Genomic DNA, 10000 nt, shown 5'->3' with positions numbered 1-10000 from the left:
ATCCTCCTTCATAAGCTAAATGCAGAGATTAATACATACAAGTTGTCATTTAATATAGCAGTATTCCTTTGTTGCTCTCCTTGTTCACACAAATCAAAAGGCCACTTAAACACAGATGTGTTTTTATGTAGAGTCCATTCTTTTCAAATAAATTTATTTTCTACCTCTCTTTCATTTTGGTATTTCTTCATAAAATACTCCTTCCAAAAATATTCTTTTATGATATACAATGTTTCCTTTTTGGTTTTCTGGTGTCTCACTCTTCTTATTTTATTTTCTTGAAATTATTTTTGTGCAGTTAATAATATTCATAGCATGAATGATTCCATGGATATTTTTGAGTCCAAGCGTATTGATCTCTGTCCAGGGTTTTGCCCTTTTGACTAATCTCTTCCCCATCCCTCTTTTGTTTCTTTCACCTTTTCTTCTTTCCCTCTTTCCTACATTTCTTCAAAAGCAGTTGTTATATTCCTCCTATGTGTGAGGAACCATACTGGGTGCTCTTGAAATGAAAGAAATACAAGCTGTAGATTTGATACGTGGCTTCAAATTTTTCCTAATATGAGGAGTTGAGTTAACATATCTTTAAACATGATAGTGAGTGTCAAATTCTAAGAAACTATTATCTATGTGCTATCTTTCTTTTTAAAATCTTTCCTCTAATTTCTTGTTTTCCTTCATATAGTCTACTCAAAGGAATTTGATGCAATTTTGAGACATTGGCATATTTAGGAAGAATACTTTCATCTCGTCATAGATATTAACAATGGATTTGAAGTGAAAGAAGAATAAAACTTAAGGATAAACATATAAGTGATACACCGTCCAAAATTTCCTCCGTGAAGGTAAGAGAAACAATTCATTCAGTTTGTAAACCACTGTCAGCTCATCTTCAGCTCATTCTTGAATCACCAAAGGTAATTTAGACTATTCATCATTTTGTTCACTGTCTCTCATGTTCTTCTAATTTATATTCCACAGATTTTTGTGCTTCCTGAAGTTCTAAAGGTGATTGTTTTCCCCCTCAAACCATGTAAACTTGTCAGTAACTAAATCCACTCATGAGACAAGTCAAGTCACTATCATCATGCCATATCCAATAACAATATTCCCAGCTAAGATTTTCTGTTTCTGTGTCAGACACTTAGGGAATATATTTTACTATCCTAATTTCATTTCAAGCTTCATATTCTTTGAAAAGCTCCCCCTCACACTTTACTTAGCTCTTGGGTGAGTAAAGTAATATTTCTTCCACTGTATTAGTAATATTTAGAAACACTTTCATGCATAGGTTAGCACATACCAATCTAGATAATATTTTTGGTTAGGCTACTGAATATTCCTGATAGAGTCATAAATCCCAATTTGTTCCCTGACCTTGATCCATAGATATGCACTAATTGGGAAGCATTTATCAACCTGGCACTCTAGGTCTTCAGCAGTGTAAATTTGATTAAATCTATTTTGTCAATCACTTATAAAAAAAAAGAATTGAGAAAATTCCATTTAAAAATAGCACATAAAACATGAAAAATTTAGACTTTGAAGAGAACTTTTGGATATTTACTTTGCTGTGAAGTATAGTATCAGTAAAAAATATTTATTTGAGCACAAATATTTTGGTACAAAGAAAAATTTGACTTGGAATAACACTTTAATTTCTTAGATAGTCTGACAATAAATTACCATGAATTTTACCTTGCATTTTCTTAAGCTAAAGGATACTTTACATACATGAAATGCCATTTGATAACCACTAATTTCAATATAAATACCAAGTAATGTTTGTTTCCCTGGCTAGGTAATTAGTATCTTTTTTCTTTGACTTCTGAGATATGCAAATTCAAACATGAACTTAAACTGAATCATCATGAGCTATAAACCATTTTCTAATTTTTGCTTTTTCTTAACACACTCCCCCCAACTTTTTTCTTTACCACAAAAATTATTTGGTTCCTTTTACTAATTTATAATTCACAGTTAACTTATTTTGTTGAGTCTTGCTTTTCATTACTTCTGTTTGTCATAGATTGGATTCCTGGGGAAACAGACATTGAGATGGAAAAATATGGGCCATGAAATTAATTAAATTGTGCACCTAGAAATAATAACAGTGAAAAATAATCTAAGGAAGCTGGAATGAGCCTAGAGCAAAACTGAGTTTTGCTTTCATTTCATTTGAAGCTTCAGATAACCTTTCAGAGCCTTCTGAAGTTTAAATGATACTCATTGTTGTATTTGGTGAAAACAGGTTAAGTTTTTATATCCACACATCAATAAGTCACTGGATGCAACCTTGAGGACATAAAAGGCAAATCTGCCCCAGAATATATATCAATAACTGTAAGAATGCATACTTGGCCCTTATAGAAAGAAGAGGTCCGATATAGTCAACTTGTCACCACCAGAGAAAATATGTTTCTCCTTGAAATTTGGTGTCATTTTACTGTAGAATTTAAAGATAAGTATTTTTTATACAACCTTTTGGGTTCACCAAAAACGACTCCCTGTGCCAGGATATGCTATCTGGGAAGTAACAGTTAACAGAAAATCCTCATAGAAAATAAAAAAGAGGAAATCTGAAGTGCTGTAAGGTTGGACAGTTTCCAGAGTTTAAAAGTATAATAAAAGGGGGACACTGTGTGAGGAAGAGATGTTAAACAAATCATAAGATCTAGAGAGAAAACTCTGTACAAATAACAGAAAAAACAGATCAAGATTCCCAGAGATAGAACTGATGAAAGGAAGCTTTCCCCTAGAGATAAAACAACTGCACTTACCATGGCAATCTTAAAAGCTGTACTAAATATCCAAGGCAAGAATCAGATGTGGAAGACCTGATATAATGTCAACAATTAAACATGGGTTACATTAAAGCTCTGCCATAAGTTGGAACAAACATCAAGGAGGGGCCTTAGCATATAACCAATCTACCATAAAACCCTAGGCAAGAGCAAGAAACTGACTTACAAATTAATTAATTTGAAAATTAACTTGAGCACCTCAATTAATCAGATTCCTAGACATCAGCAAAACATTGCAGTCCATATTAAAAAGCAGAGGGTATGGCTCAATCAACTGATCAATTTAAAACTTCAGAGGAGACACATACTTTGAAACAACTATTGAAAGATATTTAAAGAAATCTCCTAAATAATTCAAGGAGATGAAGGAAAGCATTGATAGGAAGAAAGCAAATGGTGGTTATAGAAATAAAGGTTATTAACAAAACAATCAGTGATTGCAAAGAAGAATTGGGAAGTTTAAAAAGAATAATAGTGGAAATTATGGGGATGAAAGGAATAATAATGGTGATTAGAATACACTAAATAGCAGCAGATTCAAACTGGAAGGGAAAAAAAAGAATCACTGAACTAGAAGACAGAACAATCAAAATCATATAATCAGTAAAACAGATGAAGAAAAGAATAGAGAAAAATGAAATATTGTCTAAAGAACTTAAGTGACAGTATTAACTTTACCAACAAATCCATCATGGGAATCCAAGAAGTAGAAGATAAAGGAAAAGGAGGAGAAAGAATATATGAGGAAATAATGGCTGAAAATTTCCCAGCTCGTTTGAAAGACATTAATATACATGTCCAAGAAGCATAACATACTCCAAACAAAGCAAAACAAACAAACAAAAAAACTAATAGGCTTGCTTTAAGACACATACTGATCAGAGTGTCACATGCCAAATATAAAGCAACTTCTGAAATCACCAAGGCAAAAGTGATTCTTCACATACAAGAGATCTTTGAAAAGTCTAAGTGCTGATGTATCATCAGAAACCATGAAGGTGAGAAGGCACTGATCTGATATATCTAAAGTTCAGAAAGAGAAAAACAGCCGGCCTAGAATTCTTTATCTATCAAAATTTCCCTTAAAACAATGGGAAGGAGAGTTTAAAACATTCACAGACAAGCAATAACAGAGAGAGTATATTACCAAAATATATACTCCACAATAATTTCTTAAGTGACTCCTTCAAGTTGAAAGGAAGACAAGAGAATGTGGCTTGGAGAAGAGTGAGGAAGGGAAGATATTTAACAAAAGTAACCATGGTGTACATGGGGTACATGCTGTATATACACCAGAAAAGCATGTTCTTCAATTTAATCCATTCCTAGAGTGTAAATTTATTGTAAGTAGGACATTTTGATGTGGCCACTTCATTAAGGTGCAACACACCTAATTCAGTATGGGTCTTAATCTTATTACTGAAGTCTTTAATAAGAGAATGAAATTCAAACAGAGAGAAAAAGACATGGAAACCAGAAACCAAAATCAACAATTCAGAAGAGAAAAGAGAGAACAGCAAATGATACCATTGCCTTGCCATGTGGCAGAGGAGCCAAGGATCTCTAGCAGTCAGTCTTCATGAAGACAGCATTGCCTTAATAATGTCTTAATTTGAACTTTTTCATGGGCTCTCTCCATAAGCTAACACATTCCCAATGTTCAAGCCAACCCACTTGATGTTATCTATTTTACTCCAAAACTAAAACAGTAACTAAATGGGTAAATGCAAAAACAAATAGTATCGTATTCTCAATATATGGCTCTAATCTATAATTTCCATAAGAATTAGTATACAATTGGATAATAAATCATCATATTTCCTGAAAATGTACATGCAAAGCAAAAAGGGGCAATGTGAGAGGAAAAACACCATAAAGAGGGAAATGGGTGGAAAAGCAAGCATAGGATGTGTATGCTACGGAAGTTAAGTTTGAAACTTTTGAATTAGTCAGTTGTAGACAGAGTTTGGGTAATAGACATATCAGGGTAATAACAAAGAATATATTTAAAATATATAATTTTTGCCTGCCATGTGGGAGATCTGAGTTCAATTCCTGACCCATGCACTTCCCAAACAAACAAACAAATAAGAAACAAAAAACAAAAAACAAATTCAACAAATGGTGGTACATTAAGAGGATATTCACATGGAAAAAGAATGAAATGTGACCCCCAACCCATACAAGCATACAAAAAAAAATACTGAAAAAATATATATAAAGAATGGAAATCAGAAAAGGATCAGTCAGATACATCTCAAAAGATCAATTACACAGAAAATGAAGCGAATAATGGAAAAGATATGGCATATCAAAAGAGAGGATCAAATGGCTATAGTAAGTACTGCTTTTAAAGTAATAACAGTGAATGTTATGCAAATGACTCTCCTTAGATGCAAAGACACAAATAGATTGAATGTGAAAGGATCGAGAATATAATCCATCCAAATAGTAGCCAAAAGAGAGCAGAGGTAGCTGAACTAACATCAGACAAATTAGACTGCAAGTCAAAAGCTGTTACAAGAAGCAAAGGACACAATATATGACAAAAGAAATTTCAATCCACCAAGAAGAAATGATAATTGTAAATATTTATGCACCTGACCACAATGATCAAAAATACATGAGGAACACACTGGCAAAACCAAAAGGAGAAATAGGCACCTCTGCAGTAATAGTTGGAGACTGGAAAATTGTTGCATGAAAGGCAACATGATATTTGTGGCCATTTTAATTTAGAGGCTCAGATTTGCAGACAACACAGACTTCAGTGATAAAAAAAAAATTATTAGGAAAAAAATTAAAAGATTGTTGGAAACGAGACATAGTTACATCACCAGACAGGACAGCACCAACACCTGAAGAGAAGTGCTGGGGAATTCTGGAGACAGCATTTGGGGTCCAACTGGGAGCATCCCAAGTGAAGCATCCTTCTCTCAGTTAAGATTGCAAAGTCTAACTACTTGTGTGCAGTTTATATAGTGTTTTTACAGGATAGTGGCCAGATTCCAATTAGCTTGCATGACTTGGCCCAGGTGGTCATCTGGGAACTGGCTAGGGACCGAGGGCAGTTTCCTGGGACCTAGAAAGCTTTATCAAAGTACATCTCCTTCTGGAGGATAGCCAGTCCTCCCAGTTGGAGTGCACCTTTTAACAATTCAGCACCAAAGTCATTCAACGGTCCACATCAGTTGAGCAGAGCAAACTCTACAAACTCAGTTTCCTTTTCTTTGTGTTTCAAAAATCCACCAATATGTGGAAGTTGCATAAAAGAATCTTAAACAATCAAAAGGTCAAAGAAGAAATTATGAAAGAAATTAGTAAATATTTTGAGACAAATGAAAATGAGAACACAACATATCAAGAGGTATGGGATGCAGTAAAGGTATTGCTGAGAGGGAAATACATAGCCTTAAATGCTTACATTAAAAAGGAAGGCAGAGGGCGGGCCACGGTGGCTCAGCAGGTAAGAATGCTTGCCTGCCAAGCCCAAGGACCCGGGTTCGATTTCCGGTGCCTGCCCATGTAAAAAAATAAATAAATAAATAAAAATAAATAAATAAATCAAGATTTAAAAAAAAAAAGGCAGAACCAAAAATCAAAGAACTAACTGTATATCTAGAGGAATTAGAAAAAGAACAGAAAACTAACCCCAGAGTGAACAAAAGTAAAGAAATGACAGATTAGAACAGAAATAAATGAAATAGATACTTAAATAAAAACAAAGGGAAAGAATCATATGATCATTTCAATTGACACAGAGAAGCCATTTGAAAATATCCAGTATCCTTTCTTGATAAAAACACTTCAAAAAATTGGAATGGAAGGAAACTTCCACAACAGGAGGCAGGGCATAATGAAAACCTTACAGCTAACACCATTCTCAATGATGGAAACCTGAAAGTCTTCCCTCTAAGATCTGGAACAAGACAAGGAAGCCTACTGCCACCACTGTTTCTCAACATTGTACTATAATTTCTAGTCAGAGCAAATAGGAAAGAAGCAGAAGTAAAATATATCCAAATTTCACACCTGCAATATTTGCAGATGACATGATCCTATTTACAGAAATTTCTGAATAAAATCTGTGAGGTAAGGAAGAAGATGATGATGTGGAGGCTGCATTGAAGGAAGAAGTTGGTGACATTGAGGCATCTACAAAATGAGGCTAAGAATGTTTCAGTCAATGGGAAGTGGAGCAAATAATGTAGTCTTTACCAGCACACTTGGATAGAACCTAAGAAACAGGTGCATCATTTTCCCCAGAATATGTACAAAACAAGAAGAAAAAGACTCAAATTATCCTATGAATGATACCCATCTCTGGCATGGGCCAGGCTTTTTTAGAGGATATAAAAAGCCATGAAAAAACATTTTGGGAGCCCTGGTTTAAAGCTCCAAATAAAGAGACACTTCGGGAATATGGAACATTACCATCAGGAAATCCCCTGGTACTGTGTCAAACTTTAGGGACACCCAAATCAATAGGTCATGCCCTTGATCATGAGGCTTACTCTTGTGAAGCTTATGTAGGTAGCAGAGAAGCTTAGACTACCTATAGACATGCCCAAGAGTTATTTCTGGAGGACCTTTGTTGTTGCTCAAATGTGGTCTCAGTCTCTCTAAGCCCAACTCTGCAAGTGAAAACATTGCCCTCCCCCTTACATGGGGCATGACAACCCAGGGTGAAAGTCTCCCTGGCAATGTGGGAGATGACTCCCAGAGATGAATCCATGCCTGGCACCATGGGATCAACAATTCCAACCTGACCAAAAGAGGGAAAAGAAGTGTAATTAATAAAGTATCAGTGGCAGAGAGAGTTCATAGAGTCGAGAGGCTACTCTAGAGGTTGCTCTTATGCAAGCTTCAGGTAGACCTTGCTACCTATCATAACTTGCCAACTCCCAACCAGGACCATTCCAGCCAATCCTAAAGAACACCTAAGGCAATATGTAAGATTTCACAAGGGTTCCATGCGCTAGAGTAACTTTCCAGAAACCTACAACCTCTGATGGGTCCCTGGTCCCGATAAGTCCTGAAACCTAGCCCAGCCTCTCCAGAACATCAGATCATTCCATTTCCCCACCCCATATTAGTGACAGACCCTTCCAATATCAAAAATTTAGAATTGCTATAGCCCAAACAACCCTAAAGAGAGGTATGGAAAGATCAAATGTGATGGTGGAATTATACATAGAAGATAGGATTTAACAAATGCATATGAATGCTGAATCATTAAATTATATCTCTTTTAGTCTCCAGTATTTTAGAGTAGCTAGAAGTAAACAGCTAAAATTGTGAAATTGTAACCTATGTCAAAGTCTGAAATATGTTCAACAACTAATTGTGTTGCTGTACTTTGAAATTTAAAGTTTTGTATATATGTTATTTTTTACAAAAAAAGAAAGAAAAAAGTTGATTGAGATGATAAAAAAATATTTAAGTCCTCTTGCCTCCTATATTTTGGAGCAGCTAGAAAGAAAAAATGTAAGAGGATCATATGGTAGCCCATGACAAACTCTGGGATCTGTCCTATAACCACTTGTTGAAGAGTGCTTTGAAAATTATTGCTTTTTTTATTTCTTTGCTTTGTATAATATGTTATACCATATAATAAAAATAAAGTTAAAAAAAGAGACCTTCAAATAGTATATAAAAATCTCAAAATAACAGTCACATGAATAGAGAAGAAATTATCAAAGAATTAGCAGACTATTGGCATTCTTAATTTGGAAAACAAAAGTAGATTTTTACCAATCCATAGTACAAAGTATAGTAGAACTCATCAAACTGTCTATTATGAAAGATTATATAATGTCCAGAAAACACAATCTCCCAGGAAGTGGTTGAGAATGCTAAGGACCTGGCACAGTTTAAACACAAGCAGTCAGGGCAAGCAAGAAATGGGAAAGAAGCTAAATTGGAATCTGGTGACAAATCAAAACAAAATAATGCAGCAGAAGGAAAAAGTAACCAAAGAATAGGGAAGAAGTGGGAAAGATCGAAACAAAGTCTGACACACAATTGATGAATGAGGAAGGAGGGAAACCAGAACTTTCAAGTCAAGTCACAGGAGAATCTTAGTCAAATCAAAATGAACTCTCATAGAACAAAAGCTGTTACATGTAACAGCTGTAGTTATATGTAACATTTTGACTGAAATATTGTTTTTGAACTTTGTGCACTGCACTTATAAGTAGTGAGTTAATAGAGCAGCTCTGTTATCAATTTTCCTAGAAATCCTTCAATCCTGGGTAGCATTGTGTAGTAGGCCCATGTACATTTGGTGGAATTCGTGGAAGCTTTTGACTGTTGGTGAATACTCTATTATATGGAGGGGAGAAAGAGAGGTGAATAATGTTGGCCTCTTCCTCATAATTACCTTCCTCTGCCTTCCTCATGCACTTTCCAATGACTTTGGGGAGTGAGCACATGCTGTGTAATAGGAAATTAGAGGGAAATTTGCATTTCAAGGAAGAAATTTTGCATGTGAGAACTCAGATGTCCCTACTATTTTGTTGTAAATTTTTCAGAAACATGGATTGTATAGGTTAGAAATGAATTGTTTTGTAGAATTTTGTATGTTTTTGAATTTCCTAAGTTATACCTATTTTTATATTTATTAACATTTGCTTGTTATAAACAACTCTAACGGTTCAATGCTATACAATTTGAAGCCAAGGCATGTAATATAAGAGGACCATTACCTGTTCATTATTCGGTTTCTCTTTGGGACTGGGAAGAAAAATAACACTTCTTTCAGAAATTCCTATAGGAATACAATGACCCAAGATTGCACAAAAACAAGTCAATGACATAAATAAAATAAAATACAATAAAAAAGACCAAGAGGGGAAAAAGCATATCTTGAGATATATATACTTAGATAATTAAGGGAAGACATGTGCTGAAAGAGAAGCAAGAATATATATCTCATCTAATCCCAGTTCAGTAAGTACTGATTTCCTATTTAGGCTGATGAAAAAGACTGTCTTTGGAGAGTAAAGGTTTCAATCACTTAAGTTCTACTGATCTCCATTCAAATGAACTTTGCTGACACATATTTCTTGTATCAAAACAAACTCACACCGAAGATGGGGGCATAAGGAGGTATGAAATTCAGTACATCTTCTAGGGAAGCTAGTAAATAGCTAGAATCTGTCTTGAACAATTATTTGGGGGGACACCTGTGACTG

The 10000-nt window shown here is 34.8% G+C and overlaps 1 pseudogene; it reads left to right on the top strand.

Moving 5' to 3' along the window:
* Nucleotides 1-3796: 3796 nt before the first annotated feature.
* On the top strand, nt 3797-8832 carry LOC143645178 (THUMP domain-containing protein 1 pseudogene; annotated as a pseudogene).
* Nucleotides 8833-10000: the final 1168 nt, after the last annotated feature.

This window comes from Tamandua tetradactyla, chromosome 8 (assembly GCF_023851605.1).
Source record: "Tamandua tetradactyla isolate mTamTet1 chromosome 8, mTamTet1.pri, whole genome shotgun sequence".
In the NCBI taxonomy this organism is placed as follows: Eukaryota; Metazoa; Chordata; class Mammalia; order Pilosa; family Myrmecophagidae; genus Tamandua; species Tamandua tetradactyla.
This window is presented reverse-complemented; position numbering and strand designations above follow the sequence as displayed.